General features: G+C 43.2%; 1 long non-coding RNA gene across 1 annotated transcript; it reads right to left on the reverse strand.

Moving 5' to 3' along the window:
* Window positions 1–475: 475 nt before the first annotated feature.
* Window positions 476–13743, reverse strand: LOC127600076 (uncharacterized). Its single transcript, XR_007962254.1, has 3 exons — window positions 13451–13743; window positions 4266–4364; window positions 476–590 (listed from the first exon to the last, which is right to left on the reverse strand). It is a non-coding gene; the product is annotated as an uncharacterized LOC127600076 (long non-coding RNA).
* Between the last annotated feature and the right edge of the window lie 9227 nt (window positions 13744–22970).

Below are 22970 nucleotides of genomic sequence, written 5' to 3' on the forward strand. Positions count from 1 at the left end.
ATCCTTCCATTCTGTCTGGTTGTTTTTAATTGATTTCGCAGCACAGGGGGGGCTTTCTTCCCGAGATAATACGCAGGCAAGAACGAGGTCACGATCCTTAAACGAGGGAATTTTACTGGCACTGTGTGTTTGCTTCGCTGTGTTTACGGTCCTCCTTTCGCTTTTTCCTCGGCAAAGATCCGTTGTTTGAAAACACTTTCAGTTGATGTCCTACCTCGAGGCTTGGACCAAATCTTGGCGTATTAGGATCAAAAACACTGTCAGCGCCGTTCCCTATGTCTTTACATAATTTGGTCATTGGGAGCGCAGCCAGGCATGGAAATCAGACCGCTGATTATCCAATCATATTGCGACCGGAAGATGTGAATATATCTTTTAAAAAAATAAAAAATAAATAAAACATAAAATGTGTCGCCGCATCTGTGCTGTGTTTGGCCGAGATAACGGCTCATCCAATGAGACGGCCACTCACCTCTCCAGTGGCGGCTCGGCTCACAGGCCTGCTGAGGAAAAGCTGCTTATTCCACATGCAGCCTAACTGCAGGTCTCAGGTTTGGAGTAGTTGTAGCATAAACATCGGCCTATGTGGTCTTTCGGGAAGGGGAAACCTTGTTGTAAGAGAGCAAATAGATTTTTGAACATTCGCCATGGAGGTTGTTTTCACTCCACGTCCATATGATTGCTAGTTAGCTTGCTAGTTAGCTTGTTTGTCTCAATAGAAATTTGTGAAAAATTAAGTTTTCCTGACATGTTTCATTCATTTTTGGAAATGTGTGTGCGTGTGTGTGTGCGTGTGTGTGTGTGTGTGTGTGTGTGTGTGTGTGTGTGTGTGTGTGTGTGTGTGTGTGTGTGTGTGTGTGCGTGCGAGGGACAAAGATGATGAGACAAAATAAAGTGACCCAAAAGCTAAGACAAGGAAATATGACGAGATGTATGTTGCGCTAGCCTTCACTGTGACTACGGAAAGACCGGCGTGTCTACAAATGCTGGCAGCGGACACCATGAAGCCAAATAAATCAAGGTGCCACTTAAAGACATTACACCTGAATAATGTTGAAAGATTGTGTGACCTCAAAAATGTCATGTTTCGGTTTGTGACCAACAGGTGGCACTGTAGGGCTCTTGCTGTAGCTGCACACCTGTTGGTTGTTATGTAATTAGCTGTATTTCTCTTGGTTTGTGTTTATCACTTTGATTTTTGCTTATGCCATGGTTTTGTTTGATACTTTGAATTATTTTCAGTTTTTCAGACTTTGTGTGTTCTGGATTTCATTTCCTTAGTATTTTAATACCATTTTTTAATTACAATCTGCTCCTCCCACCTGCCTGCTTTTTGGGGTCCACCACCACCGCGTAACGTGACAAAAACATGCTCATCGCAGCCATTAATGCTGACTTCCTCATTTTGATTGAAAAAATGAATTATTGTATTCATTTTTGTTTGATAGACTCAAGTGTTTTGTGTATTCTGTTCCTGAGTTAATGTTGCTGAACTGAATTGGACTTTATTATATTTATTAATTTATTTTTAGTTTTCAGACTGGTGTAATGGTTCAAATGGTGCAATAATTTGGTCAAATGTTTAAACGAGGATTTTTTTTCAGGCAAATTGATTCATTGAAAGTCTTTTCTAAGCTATTCTTTGCTGTAAGTTGAATTATGTCTGATTCTTTAATGTTATTAAGGGTACAATGTAAAGCAGAAGTGTACTTGTAACAATTTTAGACACAAAGGATAATTATTGTGACGGCGGAGAAAGGGGGGTTGGGGGGCCCGAATCGTTTTCTTCTCAATGGGGAGGCGTAACAGAAAATAAGTGAGAAGCACTGATGTAACCCTTTAGTCTGGCATGCGTGCATATGACTGCCGTGCTAATAAACATTCCTCTGGAATGAAGGCCCGAGTCTGTGGGAATCCCGCTTGCAATGGCGTGACATGAGCGCTCTCCCATCCTTCCCACAAGCACCTGTCTGGAGGTGAGAGGTCACCCTGTCGGGAGTAATCCCTGACAGTAACCTGACCAAGCCGAGGGATCGCGGTGGGCGCACATGCGTCGGCAGCGCCAGCCGTCCCTTAATACTCCTGCTAATCGCATTTTAATTGAATTCCGGCGAACATGTAAAAAGCTGGTTGAGTTTTGTTATTCCATTTCCCAAACAGATGTCCGCAGTTATCCGTGTAAAGTGATCTGCTGCTCTGACGTCGTCTGTTTGTCCAAACGGAGTCGCTCATCTGGATGGGAGGAAGTGTGGAGCATGACAATATTGCTTTTTTGGCGGGCGAATGCTATCTTTCCAAAAATTTCACACACCTTCCCACGTTGGCTTGTTTACGCTTGCGATAGTTCCGCTATGCTTGAGTGAGCAGTGAAGGACACATACTAGCGCTCAGCAATATTTTTATGCTGCCTTCTTTTCAGCCATGTCCACACTGGTCATGGCCATGCCTGTTTGGGCGGTAGGAAGAGAGCGAAAATTCTTGCTGAAATAGATTCCAACATGAATCTGCTCCTATGTGCCAGAAATATACTCATTTTTTTTGCTAATGTCAACATTAACGAAGTTGAAGTTGTATGAAGATTTAGTAAACATGAGCTTTAATACCAGAAAGGGTGCGTAATTTTTTATTTTATTTTATTTTTGTAGATCCGGATAATGTGGAGCCAGAATGGAAATAGTCGGTTGCTCACATTTGCTTTTGTCCTCCATGAAAAAGATTGTAGCCTACTAACTCGTAAATAAATAAAGAAAAAAACCCAGAAATTTGACGCTACAAAATCTTTTTCCTATTAACAGATCAATTGAGTCTGTGTTTTTGGTGTTTGGGTCACAATGGAATGGAGTAGAAGTGACACAGAGCTGTCATCTTACATCATTGTCGATGTAGCCTGACGACGAGCAATCGGACAGACTCACTTTGGTTTAGTGTTGTTCTGCGTTGCACACATCTGAATTCCAGTTTTGTGATGTCAAAAAGAACATTTGAGATATCCGTAACTATGTTATTCCTATTGACAATGAGCATTTTCAATATCTGCAGTGCCATTTCGCCTTCTACAAATGACATCACCGTTGCCATTCATAACATGGGGCTTGTCATTGCAAAGAACGACAATTCAGAATCAGAATCAGAATCAGAATCATCTTTATTGGCCAAGTATGTAGAACACACAAGGAATTTGTCTCCGGTATAACACGCTGCACTAGTATCATCGTAAACAACAAAATCATTGAACCATTTTAGAGTAACCAGTAGTTTTGTAGTACCATTTTGTGGTGCAAGAAGAGTGACTACGTCAGTGACTGTTTAAGGAGTTAATGGCTAGAGGGAAGAAGCTGTTTAAGTGTCTACTGGATTTGGTGCGCATGGATCTGTAGCGTCTGCCTGAGGGGAGTGGCTGAAAAAGGTGGTGGTGGTCGTGGGTGGTGGCGGTCACTTCCTGTTCCTTCAAATATGATGAGGGTGGTTGCTTGAAAACTAAATTTTGGGTGAAAAAGGTTAGGCACCCCTGATTTACTGTATAGTCTAGCACAGGGGTGGGCAGTTTGCCTTTTTCCAGGGGGGCCAAATGAGAAGCAGAAAATATTGTGGAGGGCCGGGCCAAAAGTTAGAAATAGAAATAGAAAATAAAGAGATAGCACAATGTCTTTGTATGCCAGTAATAATGTAACATTATCCTCCACCATCACACTCAGCACCGGTTCTCCTCAAGGATGTGTACTAAGCCCCCTGTTGTTCACGCTCTACACATTTGACTGCTCTCCGACTCTTATTAGCGGTCCAGTTTGCGGAAAGTTTTTAACATGATAACAATCAAACCAATCTTCACCAACAATGTGCACCAATCTTCGGCGGGCCGCATTAAAAAGACCAACGGGCCGGATCCGGCCCGCATGCCCTAGTTTCCGCACCCCTGGTCTAGCACCTCGAGGTGACTGGGGTGTTCCAGGCACATGCCTAGCGCATGTTTGATTAACCACCTCGAGCTAAATGTTTGCTGTCTCCATCCCACTTGCTTCTTACATAGCGCTGCTCTGTTATTAGAGCCACTTTGCTCTTTGAAAACAAAATTCAAACCCAGACGCCTCATTTGATCATTCAGCCCTCATTTTAAGTGTTTTGGAAATAACTGAGACCGGCGCGTGTGGTGCGAGGGCCCTAATTGCTGCGCTATTACGCAGACCTGTAATTCCACTTAAACAGACGCGAGAAGCAAAACAAATCTTTTTTTTTTGTTGTTTTTTTTCGCCAAAACAAAAGCTCACAGTTGCCTTGCGTTCGCAGACGGGCCTTTTAGATCCGCCCCCTCCAACACCGTCTCTTCCCTCGCAGCTGTCGCACGAGCCTGTTGGACGTCCTGGATCCTGAACACACAAACCAGAAGAGATTAGTGTGCCATGTCGACCCACTGCTTCCGCAGATGGCACGGATGCTTTTAGCTCGCTCCCCGTAGACACACACTCATTGATCTTTCATACTAAACTCCTCACAGCAGGACTCTTGATACTGTTTTATTCATCGTTCTGGCATTTACTCTGTGGGACGATAAAGTTTGACATGTGTGGGTTTTGGCTGTAGGGGGCACTGTGGTTTCTGTGGAACGTACTAGCCTTAAATCCCCCAGCTGTCAGAACTGTCATGTGCAGTTAAAAACCTCCCCTGACTCGCGTTCTTTCGGGTCCAAATGCCAGCCATAATTCACCAGTGTTGTCTCTCACCTTGACGCACACCCAGTAAATGTGTAAAACATTCCTCTGGGATTTGCCTCCATTTTAATAACCGAACATTTTCAGTTTGTTTTGCCCCGGCCAGGGCGGAGGGAGGGAAATTTGGGGAGTATCAGTTACTAATTTTTAAAGATCTGCCAGGACTACCCGAGAGATCTCCTCCAAAACCAACACAGGGGACAAGGCGTTTTTTTTCCCCCCCTACGGTGGGACTGAGGGGAGCTTTCGTGTTTGGTTTCTATTTTCTGGGAATCCGCAGCAATCGGCTGGGCGGTGGTGGCGTAATTCAGTTCTGGCAGGCTTCCACAAGATTACCTGTGTCAGGTGATAGCATGCTAATTAGCCTGGAACAGAGTCGCGCTGAGATTTCACAGAGCCCCTCATGCCAATACAAGTCTTCTCGGTTTTCCGAACAGACTCGCCCTCGGCTTTTGGCCTCGAGGAGTAGCTTGGTCCACTTTTTATGACACTGGCAAGTGTTGAGATGTGAGTTTGTGGAAACATTATGGATTTATGACTGCGACCTGAGTTGAGCCGCTACACGGGTTTCCAGCCTGGGTGAACAGTGGCCTTCAGAAGCGAGTACTGTGCATACTGCATTTTTTTTTCTCCTTTTGCTTCCCTCGGTCTCCTTTTGAATGAAATTATCTTAGCATGACTGACTGTCACACATCAAGAAGTAAGCTGCTGTTGTTCACTGTTGACACCACCCCTGACCCATCCGTTCAATGTCAATTTTGGGCGACCTAGAAAAAGCAACAGGCTGACTTTTTATTGATTTATTTATTTTCACGAACCTCAGTTGGTGTGTTATTCCACTTCTAAATTATAGGCTTGAGTTTCTGTTTGTATCCTGTCACAAGCTTTTTTTTGTCGTTGTTTTTTTTAAATCACCCGTGATACAATTAATCATGTCATGTCAAAGCCTTATTAGTGAAGCTATTCAGTGTGCGTGCATAATCATTATAATTATAACTTTAATCATTACATGTAGGAGCAAGGATTATACTCTCCGGTATGCATGACATATGAAAAGAAAATAATGACGTTTTAAATGGTGGCTATGCTGTGAAACGTAACCATTGTAGTTGTTGACATCAGTTGTAATCGGATTAATATAGGGCTGTCACAAACAAATCTTTTGCGAAGCAGTAATACCAGTCGGGGTGGCCCAGTGTTCCAGTGGTTAGCGTGTCGACTACACAGTGCAGAGGTCATGCGTTCAATTCCGGCTCCGGCCTTCCTGTGTGGAGTTTGAAAGTTCTTCCCGGGCCTGCGTGGGTTTTCCCCGGGTACTCCGGTTCCCACCCACATTCCAAAACATGCATGACGGGCTGATTGAACATTTAAAACTGTCCCTAGGTGTGAGTGTGAGCGCGGATGGTTGTTCGTCTCTGTGTGCCATGCGATTGGCTGGCAACCGGTTCAGCCTCCTCCTGCCTGAAGATGGCAGGGATTGGCTCCAGCAGGGTGGATAATACTCGCTATCATATCATCGACTATTCGGGTGGTCGTTTGCCTTTGGCTTGTTCGGTGAGCTGCACTTTGTGAAGGGCATGAAACGGGCACTCACAGCTCGAGTCATGCGCAAAATGAATCCAGCACAAACGCCAGAGAGTGTATTCTAAGTACCCCCCGCCCCCAGCCCTAGATTAATTTGTCTTTTTGGGAATGCATAACCTTTTAACTTTTATCTGTAATAGGTGAGTTTGTGTGACTTAAATATCGGTCCAATATCAATCCCCATGCGATACATTCATATATATGTACAGGTATTGTATATATGTTGAGAATTTTCTCTGATGTCATTGAAACATACTGACTGTCCACTGAACTTGGCTAAGAACCACTTATTGGTGCGTGTGGTCTGTGGGTTTGTGAGTGTGTGTGTGAGTGTGTATTTAGTAGTAGACAGGACCCTTAATCACTGTTTCTCAGTCCAGTCCGTGCCCCGCATGCTCGAAAACTGAATGACATACAACCCAGTGGAGCACTCATTAGAGTCTATGTTTCACAAGGCGAGCAAAGGACTGTAAATCTCTCAAACCTCGAGCTTGTTGTTTTAACTGGCTCAAACAAGCTGGTCTCTGTCTACATTACCACAGTTTAAAAGTGGATGCCTTGTCGTTTTTGGCAACTTTGGGGAATAAAATGTGACCGACACTGGAACCAACTGGTGGTAGAGACAAAACCACAAGACGATTAAAACTTGATGTGTTTGAAGATGCAGTGCAGGATTGAACACAATCCGTTCGCCAGTCAACCTTGTCTTTAGTGGGACGTGTAGCAAAAACAAAACGAAAAATAGAAATGATGGGAATTGAAATGATTGTTTAATTCTAAAGGCAAATGTAAAAATTAGTACACCAATTATTTAGTATAGGGGCTCCCTCGGTTTGTGGACTATTTTGCGCGGTGGCTTAGGAAGACATCATCATGCGACACAAGAAGGCATGTTCTGTGACTGCTGTACTTACTGTTTCCAAATTATTATTTGTTTATGGAAGAAAAATCTTTGTCAAACATTTATTTTAATTATATGAACCATGTTGTGTTCTGATTAATTCAGGTTGCGTCAAAGCTGCAGGAACGGAACTCCATCATTAACTGATGACGAAAGCACAATGTCACTTTTTGTATTTTTTTTTTTTGGGGGGGGGTCATTATTAATATTAAAATGCCCCCCAAGCCCGAAAAATGTATCTCAACTTTGTCAACAACAGATCTTTTTTGTTGTTTTTTTTCCGCCAATGAACCTCAATCTGGACTTGAAACTTGTATTTTTGAAACCCTCTGCTACTCTTCAACTCACAGAAGCACTGTAAAAACACGCATTGATGTCTTTGGCAAAAGCTGAACAAGCAAGTTTAGTATTGTACTGAAACAGTTTTTTAAAGTTTTTTTTTTTTCCCCAGTGGCTCCGAAATCGGATCCAAGGCCCTCCCAACCCATCCCATGTGTAAGTACCGACTCTTTTGTTTGCTCACGTTTTCCTTTTCTTCAGTAGATCGCCTCATCGCGACCATGTTATAAAGTGCGGCAGGCCTGCTGTGACCAGATCAGATGTGAGCTCCTGATTGTGAAATTCCCTTTTAGTCACCGACAGACACGGTAATAAATGTGTCCATAAATTGAATTTAGGGCAGGAGTAAGAATATTTAAGAGTATTTGGACTGATTGTCTCCAGCCGACATGGCAGCGCTTCAGTAGGATTCTGGGGAGAAACTGATCCCACTGTACTGCGGTTGGAAGGTTGAGTGGAGGGTGGAGAAGGATTTTTTTTTTGTTTGGGGGCGGGGGCGGGGGGGGATTGATGCCCGGCCAAGTAAAATAAAGAGCGCTTTATTGCTATTGAGAAAATCACGTGATTGGGTTTGCTCAGATAAAAAGAGGGAAAGTGTTGCACGTCTCCTGGTGTCAGTGCACGCTTGCGTGTACGTGGATATTAAATGCATCACACTTCAAGGATAATAAAAATATCCCCAGCACCTGCTTGGTAAAATTGTGTCCGAAACTGGTTGTATGGATTTTTATATGTATTTTATTCTCTTTGCCATTACAAAAGAAATATACTGCAAATTTCTAGGTGTAACCTGTCGCCATTAAAAAAAAAACAAAATATTTATCCATCCATTTTCCAATCTGCTTATCCTCACAAGGGTCGCGTGCGGGAGGTGCTGGAGCCTATCCCAGCCGTCTCTGGGCAATAGGCTGGGGACACCCTGAATCGGTTGCCAGCCAATCGCAGGGCACACACAGACGAACAACCATCCGCGCTTACACTCACACCTAGGGACAATTTAGAGTGTTCAATCAGCCTGCTACACATGTTTTTGGAATGTGGGAGGAAACCGGAGCACCCGGAGAAAACCCACGCAGGCCCGGGGAGACCATGCAAACTCCACACAGGGAGGCTGGAGCTGGAATCCAATCCGATACCTCCGCAACTGTGAGGTTGACGCGCTAACTACTGGGCCACCGGGCCGCCCAAAACAAAAACATTAAATTTAAAAAAAAAAGAATTTAAAACAGCCCAGACAATGTTTTTAAAAATAATATAGGGGTTGGGGTTACTCTTTCTTACTGTCATAAAAGTGTAAAAAATAAGTTTACTGCAGTATGGTTAAAATAAGGGCGGCCCGGTAGTCCAGTGGTTAGCACGTCGGCTTCACAGTGCAGAGGTACCGGGTTCGATTCCAGCTCCGGCTTTCCTTTGTGGAGTTTGCATGTTTTCCCCATGCTTGTGTGGGTTTTCTCCGGGTGCTCCGGTTTCCTCCCACATCCCAAAAAACATGCATGGCAGGCTGATTGGACGCTCTAAATTGTCCCTAGGTGTGAGCGTGAGCGTGGATGGTTGTTTGTCTCTTTGTGCCCTGCGATTGGCTGGCAACTGATTCAGGGTGTCCCCCGAAGACGGCTGGGATAGGCTCCAGCACCCCCCGCGACCCTAGTAAGGATCAAGCGGTTCGGAAATGGAATGGAATGGTTAAAATATTCACCCGTTATATAAACCCAACAGACATAAAATGGACAGGTAACAGTCATTTTCACGAGGCTCTTGGTTATGTGATATTTACAGTAGCATATGCTTGCTAGAATGGTATTGTGAGTGCACCTGATACTGAATGACATTGTTCACAGTATATTGAGAGGCCTGACTCTTTTATTTGCGCCATTAAATTCACTTTCTGATGGTGCTCGTCACACTTCGCAAGAGCATCACGGAAATGGAAGAGCAAAACACACTCGTGGAGTCGGTTCTTTCGATGCTCGCATGCTCAAGAAAGTCCCACAAGGTTTGCTACCCTCACGCTGATGATGGTCTGATCTCCAAATTCTATTTGACTTTTGAGACATACTTTTCCTGAATATTTTGGTTGAACTTCAAATCCTACCAATCTATTTATTATCAAACCTGGAACCTATTTGAATGCTTTTCTGCCTTTTAAGGACTAATAGGAACAGCATGATTGAAGTTAAACCTGCGGTGAGTGAGTGAGGACCTTAAAAAAAAAAGTACATCAGTGGAACATTTGTCCAAATATATCCATTTAGATTGCTTGTTTTTGCCAGGATTTGAAGGTTATTTTGTCTGTTCATATGAAAAGGATCCCGACAGAGGGAGATGTGCATGTCCAACAGGCAATAAACATCAGTGAGTTGGACTTGAAGGTTTCGGTATTTGGGGACGCGCTGGCGATTTATTGACACAATTCTTTCTATGATAGCCACTTTAAATTGTACCTTGTTTTTTTTTTTGCCCACATTTTACAACGTGTTGCAAATGTCTCCTCTCACTTGACCTGAAAACAATCCCTAACCAGGGTGTTATGTGTTCAAATCTGGTGATTGACAATTATTATTAAAAGGAGCACGCAAAGAAACTTTGCAATGTGTTGTCGCGATTGGAGCAAGTTTGAACTTTGAAAAAAAAGGACTTGAGAAAAAGAAGTGACCTATGAGAGAAATTAGATTTTCAAAATGAATTTGCTTCTCAGAGAATTACACTGGATAGCTTCCTACTCACAAAAATAAAAAAATAATATACAGTATATTTTTTTTTTTAATCAGTTCGGAGTGCTAAGCTAGTACGCTCATACACAAGTTTGGATATTAAAAATGAAGATGATGGAGTTCATTCATGTCTTAATGCCAATTTCGGAGGAGTATTCTTGCTGCACTCTATAAGACAACAATGTGATACTGCACATAGTTGGATGTCGGACAGCGACATTGAAACTGTAGCCTATAAGGTCACAGTATTGATAGTCGCGCTATATAAGATATGCCAGACAGTGACAGCGCTGATATTCCTATCAGTAACTGTATCAGATAGTGTCGCCAAAAACGACTCAATCTTTTTGTACCAAGTACCAAATAAAGAAGTGACCTTATATATTCAGGTAAAATATATTGCACATTGAAGTGAAACTAAAATGGTACATTTAAAAAAAAACTTTGAAAAGATCTCATGCAGGTATATTGAAGTTTAATGTTAAATATAACTGAACTGTATATGGGCTGTGATACTTTCTTACACCACTAGAGGGAGTCCAGATACTACTAGTGGTACATCATTGGGGAAATGCCAGCCCAACATTATCGTGATAGTATCGATATCTGATGTTAATGCATCGATCTTTAAAAGTGCCAGAATCTGATCTTTCCGTTTCGATACGGAACTGTGACAGTATTGCCTCATTGATTCGTTAGTGTGAGGGATAACAATGCAATACTACATTTGCTCGGATGCCAGACAGCACACGTATTAATAACTGATGCTTTTGTATCGGTTTGAGATTACGTATACAATACCGCCCATTGGACAGCAACAGTCTGGAAAACGGATGCTGACGTATTGATACGGTACCATAAACGATGGTGATGTGATATTGCGCCATCTACCTCTTTTGTCCCGCCCCTATGAAATATTTTTAGGATGAAGTTGACGAAAAGAACATTAATTGACTAAAATAGGAAGGTCTCAAACATGTCTTGGCCCTCATGATAAGAACATCTCAGGAACACGTACTGACATAAACAAATTCGACCACGAGACGTTTCACTCCCCCTAATCCAGCCGAACTCCCCTTGCACCTCATCTCGCCCCGCGCTAACACAAACCTCCTCTTATGTGGCTACCCTTTCTTTCCCTGCCACCCGCCTTCGCCGTCCACATTGCTGACTTGGGAGTACATACTTCCACTCCTCCGGCCCCCTTCTGCCAAGATTTATTAGCCGCCTCAACCGAAATGTCATTTTCACCATGTTGATTTTAGAAAGGGACTTTTTTTGTGGGGGGGGGGGGGGGGGGTCTGGGAGGCGGTGAGGGAGAGGTGTTTTAGACTCGCTCACTTCAACTTCAATGGCCCTAAAAAACAGAAGAGACAGCCTTTTGAAATATCGGCCTTTTTTTTTTTTAACTGCAAGTGGGTGTAACGTTTGTAAGAATAACAGCGAAACTGCCACAAGATAAAGGCCTTGCTGGTGGTGGTGGTTTTTCCACGGGCTGAGGTCATCACTAATTTCTGGCAACGAACATCAGTTATGCAACCAACATGCTGTTTTTTTAATGCAGTTTGCTGCTGTACCCTCACGAAGCCATTTATTATAATTAGGACTGAATGACAATTAAGTACGGCTTCCTCTGCGACTTGCCAGACGCATCGACGGGGAGTGCAATACCGTTTTATTTTGTGCGGGGTTATAATTAGAATGACTTATGCCTTAAAAGACACGCCATGAACAATCGGCTTGGCGCGTCACCCACAGGCAAACTTTTGCTTCACCAGATAATGGTTTCCATGATATGGAAAGAAGCAGGGGGAGTAAACGTACCTTATAAAACCCAGGAAATTGCACGTAATAGAAGGGATGTGCTATTCTGTGGTGGCAGCCAGGAGAAGTGTAGACTTTGAGGAGTCGCACGCACACACACATGCACACACAGTTAATCACCGCATTTGAAAAAGACACATACAGGACGCTTGGAAAATAGACAGTGAGTTCAATTAAAACCAATTAGGCACATTTTAAACTGAAACCGAAATGTTAAGCCAAGACTGGTGAACGCGGTGATTAAATCGTAAAGTTTTTCACGAGTGCCAAACTGGGGTCTGACTCATTTATGACTCGGTTGAGGGGGGGAAACCTTCCAGACCCGTTGTGAAAACGCAGCCCAAATGATAGAGCTGGCAAACACATGTCGAAGTGTGACTCCGGGTGATTGCGTTATGTGTCGCACCAGGATGACAAGTTGTGGCGTACCCTTGAGACTGGCCAGTCTCAAAATATAGACCAGAGAGCCAACATTAATGGACTGGCTCGAGCATTGTAGGTTAGCATCAGCATATAGCATGAGAGGGGATCTTTCATGGCAGTGATTAGGCACGCAATTCAGTCTGAAGGAAATAAAACTTGTGAATTACTAAGTGGGACTGAGGTGAAAAGTTTGAATCATTGTGTCAAGTATTGTAGCTTGGCATTCTTGACCTCGGTGCGGAGTTAGCACACAGGCCTTAATTTTGTCATCGCATCCTGATTTTCATATCAGTGCAAGGCTTGATGTGTGTTTGCCAATTTGGCAGGCCTGTTGCGACCGAGTTGGGTGCCTCAACACAACAGAAGGAGTGCCTTGAAGAAGCGAGTGGCAGAGTCACAATTTGGTGACAAAAATGCGAGTAAAATCTTATCCCTGCTCAGACCACATCAAACACTGGCACGGGTCGAACGGGATATATTTCATTCATAAATGTGTGAACAGCATCAAAACCTCTGAAATCATTGAATTGTACTTTAAAAAATTATCCCGATGTTCGAGTGGTTAGTGCGTCAACCTCACAATGCAGAAGTACCGGGTTCCATTCCAGCTCCGGCTTTCCTGTGTGGAGTTTGCATGTTTTCCCCTGTGCTTGTGTGGGTTTTCTCTGGGTACTCCGGTTTCCTCCCACATTCCAAAAACATGCGTGGCAGGCTGATTGAACACTCTAAATTGTCCCTAAGTGTATTTGTGAGCGTGAGTGTTTGTTTGTCTCTGAGTGCCCTGCAATTGGCTGGCAACCGGTTCAGGGTGTCCCCCGCCTACTGCCCGAAGACGCCCCGCGACCCTTGTGAGGATAAACCGAATCAGTAAATGGATGGATAGAAATTCATCCCTCTGAGCGGCACAGCGATGGGAGCACACGAACGATCAGAGGTGAGGAGGTAGACAGCAAGTACCTTACCCGAGGATACGGATTTTCTTTCCCCTTGTCGAGCCTCTTAGTTGTCCCTGACTAGCGCGTCGCATTAAAAGAGAATGAGCCATTTCTGAAGTCGGTTTTGACCAGTCCAACAGTGACAGCGCGCTCCCACTTGTAGATTTGCCAGCCAGTGCTTCTCCGCAAAAATACAAACATCAGGTCTAACCTGCCTCTGCGCAGAGATTCGCCACACGCCGCACAAGATTTTCACCCGTCACAAAACGAGACCCCATAGAACGTGTGGATCCTTGTCATGCCATTCTTCTTTTTGACAATATTCCTGACAGAGCCTGTTGTTATCGCTCCCCCCCCAACCTCCCTGCACCCCATCATCAAGAATCATACTGATTGGAGAACTTGAGGTAACGCTTTTGACCGAGATCCCAGAACCCGACCTAATGTCGTATATTAACAGGCTAACTTTTGTGTATGGGTGATTCCTGACCAGACTTTGTGAGAAGTACCAAGAACTAAACGGAGGCTCAGAGGGGATCGAGCCTTTTCTGTTGCTGGTCCCTCTCTCTGGAATTAACTCCCACTGAACATTCGGCAAGCCTCCTCGCTGCCCATCTTCAAAGCACTCCTCAAAACTCACTTGTATTCTTTGGCATTCGACTCAGCATGACTTAGATTTGTTCTTGATTTTACTGTTTGGTGCTTTCTACCGCCTTTATTACCAATTTGTCTTAATTGTGCATGTTAAATTGCTCCATGTACAGCACTTTGTATGCAGCGATGGCTGTTTGAAAGTTGACTTGACTTGACTTGACTTAGCTTTTTTTGGGGGGGGGGGGGATTGGCTGTAAATTGGCTCAGACAATCAGCTGCCTGTCGTACTGATTAAAACACACATCCACAAATCTAAGAACAATTCCGACACTCAGGAACATTTGGTACTACTCACATTTTTCGGGCAGAAAGAGCTGTGTTTACCGTGCCACGGCTTCTCATTTTTCTTGCACTCTTCCCGCAAAACAAATACTGGTTAGAGCTTCATTGGCTGCTGCGACGTTCATATTTATTGTACCACTTAAACGTTACAAAAGTGGAGACACGATAATAGACTCCAGATTTGGCCTTTCTTTAATTTGTAGCTCTGCGCAGAGTCATCTCATTTTAGATCGCAGCTCGTGTCATGGGGTTATATTGTAGTCAATAGTCAACCGAGTCATCTGGATGTGCTTTTGCTGTTTTCAACTGTGCACGCTCCTTATCGACATCACTGCTTCGCCGCAACCTCACCATCATGCGGTTCATCTGCTTTTTTTTTTTCCAGTCTGCACTTATCTTTTGTATTCAAATGATTTGCAAAGCTATTTTAGAATCTTTTCCTTTTTGTTCTTCTCTGTCTGTGTCTGGAATTTTGCCAAGGATACAACTAGTTGCTCTTGTCTCACATTTAATGACATGGGTGTTACCTTTTGGTTGTTAATTAGCCTGAATTAAAACTTAAAAACTAATGACTGAACTTTGATGACTTGACACATGGATTGAGCAGACTTCTGATCTTACCTAGTATCAATTAATTCTGGTCATCCTTTAACCCTTTTGATCTATTTATTTCTTTGATACACCAAAAACCACAAGAAAAGAACATGATCATCAGGGAACGACTGTTGGAGAGCGGTATACCTCAAATGAATTATGCTTTCTCCAGACCTGAATCCTGTTGAAAACCTGTGAGATCAGCTGAGGCGCCATGTTGAAGCTCGAAACTGAACCCTAGCAGATGTGCTACGACAGTATGTTTTTATCCAAACTGAACCTTGTTGTTTTTTTTTTAAGTCAGTACTGTGAGTCAAAATGAAGCAGATGTTATAACATAGACGAGTGTCACTACACTGTAAAAAAAAAAAGTATAGTTTTGGCCTTAAACAGTAATTTTTGAGACAAAGTTAAAATGTAAATTGTTTATGTTCATCGCAATGATATCAGCACACCAAAGCAAGAAAGTTGTTTGCTCCCAAACACCTTGTATTTCAAGCTATTTCGTTGTAAAATGTGGGAAAATCAGTTTTCAGAACAGCCAAAATTAACATGTTGGGTTGAGCTGGCCGACTTCAAATTTTAAGTTGGTTCATTTTGACTTCACCCCTTTTTTTTTAAATAACAGCAACATCGGATGGGGGAGGGGGGGCACAGGGGGCAATCTTGACTGGGATTAGGATGATTACTGAGAAACACCTGTCTATCATTGACTGATCCTGCTCTTGCCATGCACCCCCACCCCACCCTCATGATGGATCCCTGGGCCCAATCATAACTTCCTGCTTGCTATTCCCACTCGTTTTTTTTTTTTCCCCCCATCACCTATATTGTCTTACTCTGCATGTCTGGCATTCTGTAGGCGGGTGGGTGGTGCAGGAAAAGGGTGATCATAAAAGGGGGCGGAAGGGGCTAGTGGTGGGTTGCAAGACCAGCTGTGTGCCAGCTGCATGCAAGGGAAGCTTTGAGTGACGTGCAGAAATGACGCCCCGCCCCCAAAAATCGGCAAAGTCATTCAGACGGATCACATGTCAACACACATTTACACAAGATGTCGACAATTATTAGTCCCTCCAGGTCGTCCTCTATACGTCGCTCAGTGCGACACAAGGAGGCAAACAAGTCAAGTCAAGTCAGTCATTCGAGCGCTGTATGACTGCATGATTTAGATTTGTTCTTGATTTTACTGTCTGGTGCTTTCTACCGCCTTTATTACCGATTTGTCTTACTGTTTATTGTGTATGTTAAATCGCTCCTTGTACAGCACTCTGTATGCAGCGATGGCTTCCGCTCGGCCATCTGATTTGTGGGCCTACTTGGTCATATGCCTGTAATTCACTCTGACATTTAATCTCCTCACTTGTCATACTCTTTATTGTGTATTAGCATAATATAAACGCTAATGGTGAAGTGATAATCAAATGGGAGTCATTGTCATCTTTTCCGGCCCGTCCCGCCACTGCAGTAATGTCCACTGGTTGAACCAGTGGGAGACAGCTGACAAGTGTGAGGCTGTTGTCTCCAAGTGGGGCGGCGGATTGGGTTTGTGTGTGTGTGTGTGTGTTTGTGTGTGTCCTTCCCAAACCAGCCCAGGGGAAATGGATGACAGTTACACCAGCCTCCAGCCAATTAACTGTCATCCTAGCTGTTGCTTTAACTCGCTGACCTTACCTCTCCTCGCTGCTTTGTCTTATCACTTCCGGAAGAAGACGGCCTCATCTGTGTATGTAAAGTGGACCGCTGACCTTCAGGAAAGTGGGGAGCAAAGGTCAAAGTTCATCCACTGTATATTTATCTCCGTGGCAAATATGCCCAGTGGACAAGTCTTTAGCGGGATTGAGAGGGAGCCATGTGTTATTACGTCCAATTACCCCTCAATCTCCTGCTCGATCTACCTGTGAAATGACATTAGATATGCTTTTTCTCATGAGATTTTCCAGAGGGGGGGAGTGGCACTCTCCTCAGATGGCTCCCACTGGGGCTTTAGGTTAATATCGCCTGCCCTTAAGTCCTCTGCTAATTGAGTGTGGTCCGTGGATTGGTAAAAGTGATGTACATTTCGTCAAGAATTGTGAACCAGTTTCGTTCTGTGCTGTACTTGTCAGAGTAGTTTCGGACAGTTTCTGCTGGTATAATTTGTCCTTAGTTTGCGCTATATTATGAAGATTTTGTTTACTATGATGAAAAATCAGCTCAGCACCAGTTATTTATGATTTGACGAGTACTTTTTTTCACTGCATTCTGTTTTGTGCACCCTCTCCTACTTGTTTCTAAGTCAGTCGCGGCAAGCTACGAGGTCGCCGGCGTACAAAAAAAAAACAGTATTTTTTTAAAATGACTTCATGTGTATATGAATAGATTATCGACAACGAAAAAAAATCACACAGTTCTGATTGTTTTTGGTTCACTTCTGCAAGGCAAAGTATGATGGCCCTAAACAGATAAAATTAAGTTATGTTCGTGGAGCGCAATAAAAACTGTGATAAGCTAGCATGTTTTAATAAGATCTGCCTTTCACCTCTCAGATACTGGAGACAGTTCAATAGGTCAGCATCATGACTGGTTCATTTTGGCTCATGATTCTCCCCACCTCACCACATTGTACCCATGATTCCACTCAGGACAAAAGCAAGCACACCCACGCAGCAGAAGACAGCAGGGTGTGTTCGCACATAATTCTCATGCTTCTTGTCTTCAGTGAAACAAGGGTCAAGTAATTATTTGAGATCAAGTAATTTAGTATCTAAACTCGATTAGAGGCACTCATCAACACAAATGGCACTATTTTCGTGCACGGGGTGTGGGTGCAATCTGGAATCGTATTGTATTTGTCGGTATTTTCCGAGATACGTGCAAACGGGTGCGGTGTAATGGAATCCTTAAAACAGAGTCAATTGCGCCATTGTGGGCGTGAAAACCAACTTGTTTTGTCGCCGATGGAAGCAGCTCCTCTTCATTCCTTTTAAATGTAGTGCACAAGGGGCCAGTGGATTGTCCTCGATGTGGTAGAAAAATACATTGATTTGATTGACAGGTTAAGATGCGCAAAGAATAAGGGACTCCAAGCAGACCTCCACGGGCGGATGGTATAATATTGGCTCGGGGAGATCACAGATCTGTGAAGTGAGACCGCCTTCCACCCCGATCATTTGTGTCTGTGTGTAACACTCCTGACCTCGCCCCCTCTTCACCGTCCTCGTATCCGTGCCATAGCCAGTGGGATGAGTTATAAATATAAGAATAATAATAATAACCCGTTCAATTCATTAATATCTCATAAGATTGAAAGGATTTGATATATGTTGTGACATTTCAGTGAAATATAATGACTGACCGCACGTATCGACAGATGTCGGAATCTGTTTGTCCGTTTCCTGATCAAATTCACCAAAATCACGTTACTCCGCCGACTTTAACGGGTTTCCAGCAAGCGTCATGCTTCGACCAATGTCTGTCACCAAGATATCAGATGCGGCAGGCATCATATCAAAGGAGCCGCCCCTTGAATGCCGGAATGCCCAGCATAGCGCAGAGAGATGAACCAAATTCCGGAACAGGCACAATAAAGCTTGCGCTGGCATGAAAATAAAGATGCGGCATCTACAAAAATAGAGCCCAATATATTTCCAAACAAAAACTTAACTGACATGTTGATGAGTCACCCTTCTAACTACATCACTTCTCACTCCAATTAGTTCAGCATATTGTTCGCCTGATAATTTGCTGTTTGCACCGTGTGAAGTCGGGGCGCGGCTTGCTTCGCACATTTTCATTACGCTGGCATTCGCTGTCGCACTCGAGCATGTGGCGAGTCATGCCAAACTCTCTGATGTTTTTTAATTTGTTTGACGTCGTTTTGCTCTCATTAGTACTATTAATGAAATTTTAATTAATGACTTAATTGAAGTAAAAGTTCACTTGAGTGTTACATGAAACTTACCATGGACGATGAGAAGATATGCCAGCACAGATCACATCGCATGGGCTAATCCATCATTTATGGATCAAACCTTTCAATAATATATTGAGCCTTCAGTCACACTGCTCCAAAGCTCTGGAACAACCTACCTCCGGACCTCCAAAACTGCACACCTCTTTCCACTTTCAAGTCCCGACTAAAAACACACCTGTTCAGGATTGCCTACAACACATAGCTCTTCCATTTCTTGTTTTTATGATTTTATGTCCTGTTTTTATATAACATCTCGTTTACAAATTTTTACATTGTATTTTCTTATTGTTTGTACAGTGTCCTTGGGTGACATGAAAGGCGCTTTTAAATAAAATGCATTATTATTATATATATATATTCATTCATTCATTCATTCATCTTCCGAGCCGCTCGATCCTCACTAGGGTCGCGGGGGGGGTGCTGGAACCTACCCCAGCTGTCTCCGGGCAGTAGGCGGGGGACACCCCAAATCGGTTGCCAGCCAATTGCAGGGCACACGGAAACGAACAACCATTCGCACTCACACTCACACCTAGGGACAATTTAGAGTGTCCAATCAGCCTGCCACGCATGTCTTTGGAATGTGGGAGGAAACCGGAGCACCCGGAGAAAACCCACGCAGGCCCGGGGAGAACATGCAAACTCCACACAGGGAGGCCGGAGCTGGAATCGAACCCGGTACCTCTGCACTGTGAAGCCGACGTGCTAACCACTGGACTACCTGGCCGCCTATTATATATATAATAGCCAGTGCACAAATGGTTGGTCCCCTCCCATTGACGGTGGCAAACCTTACAACTCTCACTGAAATCATTTTAAACTGGACAAAAGTAATAACAGATGCTAATCTGTTGATTTTCTTTTTTTAACTTGATTTTTTGGTGATCCAAAAGAATTATTTCACAACACACCAGGACAAAAATGTTAGCACCCTTATAAGAACTTTCAAAGCTCTCACTTCCATCAAACAAGTTCAATAAAGACTGTAAGACTTTGACACCTTTCAATGGGTATTTTGGCCCAAGGGTGCCTTCTTCAGATGACGTTTCAGCTCCTTCCAAAGTTTAATTGGATTTAGATCAGTGCTCTTCAGAATTGGCGTTGTGCCATTTTGCGATACCTGTTCCTTTTGGGACTTTCTCCTGTTAGAATGTCGATGACCTGCGACTGAATCAAGGCACGCTGTGCCGGCTGTAGCAAAGCAGCCCCAAAAAATCCTTGTTTCAAAAAAGGTACAATGGGGGTTTCTTTCGTTGATTGTGTCAGTCAGTGTCGAGCTTGTGTGACTTGCCAACAAGCAAAATCTGGTCCATTTCGTTGACAATTGTGGGTTTACTCTTTCTTTTTCGCGGGAAAGTAGAAATAGTCGTTACGATTGTACTCTTATCAATGTTTTATCTAATGTTCCGTTGTGCTGTTATTTAATATTAATGTAAAGCGCTTTGTTACAGCTTATGCTGTTATTAAAACACTATATAAATGAAGATGTACTGTGCTGTATTGTATTGTAACACCAACGTTGTCTCTGTTGTGTGGAAACAGAAAAGTACAACTGTACTACTTGATTTGAAACAAATAGCCGACTCGGTCATGGTCTGTAATCTGTGAAGAGTGCAGTGAAATGTGTCAAGGTATTCTTCAACCAAATGTGCTGCCTTCTGTCAAACACTTTAATTTTAGCCACAGGTCCTCCACAACAGGATCAAGACCCCGAATGCCACTAAGAGACGCATAAGGCATTCTGATGAGCCCTGATCTAAGCCCTTTTGAACATCCAAGGAAGGAGCCGAACGATTGGAGAGAAGGCACGTTTCAAACCCGAGACAGCTGGAGCTGTTTGCTGTCAACTCGTGAGCCAAAATACCTGACGGCAGGTGCACAAGTTTGACAGTTACAGAAATTAACTGCAGCGGCAGATAATTGCTCCATAAGGTACATAGTGTTCCAAAGAAATTTACATTTGAAATACGAATGTCAGTGTAACTACATCTGAGGCAAAACTGACTACCAAGTCAGCAAAGGCATCTGGCCCGGATTCGGCATGAAGCTGGCACAGCTGGCCTTGAGTCGGTACTGGCATAATGCATGTGGGCCGAACACGACCACGTATGGTAAGGCATTTTTTAGCCGAAAAAACGTCAGTGTATACTAAGGCGTTTTTAACTGAAAACCCCCCACAATGTATAGTAAGCCGTTTTTTTCTGAATAAAAACAATCATGTATAGTAAGCCGTTTTTAGTAAAACAAAAATTAAAAATTAGCAGGTATAGTAAGGCGTTTTTAGCCGAAAAAAATCGACAATGGACCATGAATTGTGAGGCCTTTTTAGCCGAAAAAAACAACCATGTATAGTAAGGCGTTTTTAGCCAAAAAAAACCGACCATGTGCAAAAAGGCGTTTATCGACGAAAAAAACAACCATGTCTTGTAAGGCGTTTTTAGCCGAAAAAAAGGACCATGTATAGTAAGGCGTTGTTAGCCGAAAAAAAAACGACCATGTATAGTAAGGCGTTTTTAGAGGAAAAAAACGACCACGTATAATAAGGCGTTTTTAGCCGAAAAAAATGACCATGTATAGTCAGCCGTTTTCAGCGCAAAAAAAGACCATGTATAGTAAGGCGTTTTCATCGCAAAAAACGACCATGTAAAGTGTAGGGCATTTTTCTACGAAAAAAAACTACCATGTATCGTAAGGCGTTTTTAGCCGAAAAAAGGACCATGTATAGTTAGGTGTTTTTTGATGAAAAAAAGGACTATGTATAGTAAGGCGTTTTTCGACGAAAAAAACGACCATGTAGAGTAAGGCGTTTTTAGCCAAAAAAAAAAAAACGGCCATGTATATTAAGGCGTTTTCAGCGCAAAAAACTACCATGTATAGTAAGGCGTTTTTAGACAAAAAAAAACGACCAGGTATAGTTAGGCGTTTTTAGACGAAAAAAACAACCTTATATAGTAAGGCGTTTTTAGACGAAAAAAAGGACCATGTACAAGAAGGCGTTTTTAGACGAAAAAAACGACCATGTATAGTAAGGCGTTTTTAGCCCAAAAAAGGACCATGAATTGTAAGGCGCTTTTAGCCCAAAAAAAATGACCATGTATAGTAAGGCGTTTTTAGCCAAAAAAAACGACCGTTTATAGTACAGTGTTTTAAGCCGAAAAAAACGACCATGTATAGTAAGACGTTTTTTGCCCAAAAAAATGACCATGTGTAGTAAGGTGTTTTTAGCTGAAAAAAACGTGCATGTATACTAAGGCGTTTTTCAACAAAAAAAAAACCGATCATGTGTAGTAAGGCTATCCTGCCTGGTCGTTTTTTTCGGCTAAAACGCCTTACTATACATAGTCGTTTTTTTCGTCGAAAAACGCCTTACTATCCATGGTCGTTTTTATTCAGCTAAAAACGCCTCACTATACATGGTTGGACCCGAGAGGATCAATAGAAAGGTTAACACCTTGGACACAGGCAGCAAAGCCCTCTCACCTGCATTTATCAAACCCCCCCACTTGGCATGCGCGGTGATGTCACGTCGTGTGTGTGGGCCGTGCGTGCATGTTTAGTGGTAGCAACAATGTGTAAACAAGTGCCCGGGTCATGTAACAGTACAAGAATAGCATGCTATCCATGTTTGAATGAATTATTGGTGCTGATCCCGTTGCAACATACTTCATGATAAGTTCGGCGCGTCCACCGCTTCTCGAAGCTTCTATTGTTTGGCTGATAAGGCGAGTGCAGCTCCGCCGGGCCGGCCGAATAACTTCCTGAACAAGGTTTGAGCCTGAACTGAACCAGTTCTCAAGAACAATGATTAGCCAGTGACGCTGTTTGGATACACATTCCTGCCTCGTGCGAGACTTTTCCAATCGCACTTCCTCAAACATGCTTGAATATGTGAGAAAACATCACAACTGAGATAAATCTGGAACCCTTTCAGGGGCAAGGATATTGTGCTTTCTCATTGCTCATTAATAGAAGACAATGAAAAAGGTTGAGTTCGTGCCAAACAAAGACATGCTCTAAAACTGCTTAAACCAACAGTTTGTAATTTTAATTTGACAATTTTACAAA

The sequence above is a fragment of the Hippocampus zosterae genome, chromosome 4 (assembly GCF_025434085.1).
Source record: "Hippocampus zosterae strain Florida chromosome 4, ASM2543408v3, whole genome shotgun sequence".
Taxonomy (NCBI): Eukaryota; Metazoa; Chordata; class Actinopteri; order Syngnathiformes; family Syngnathidae; genus Hippocampus; species Hippocampus zosterae.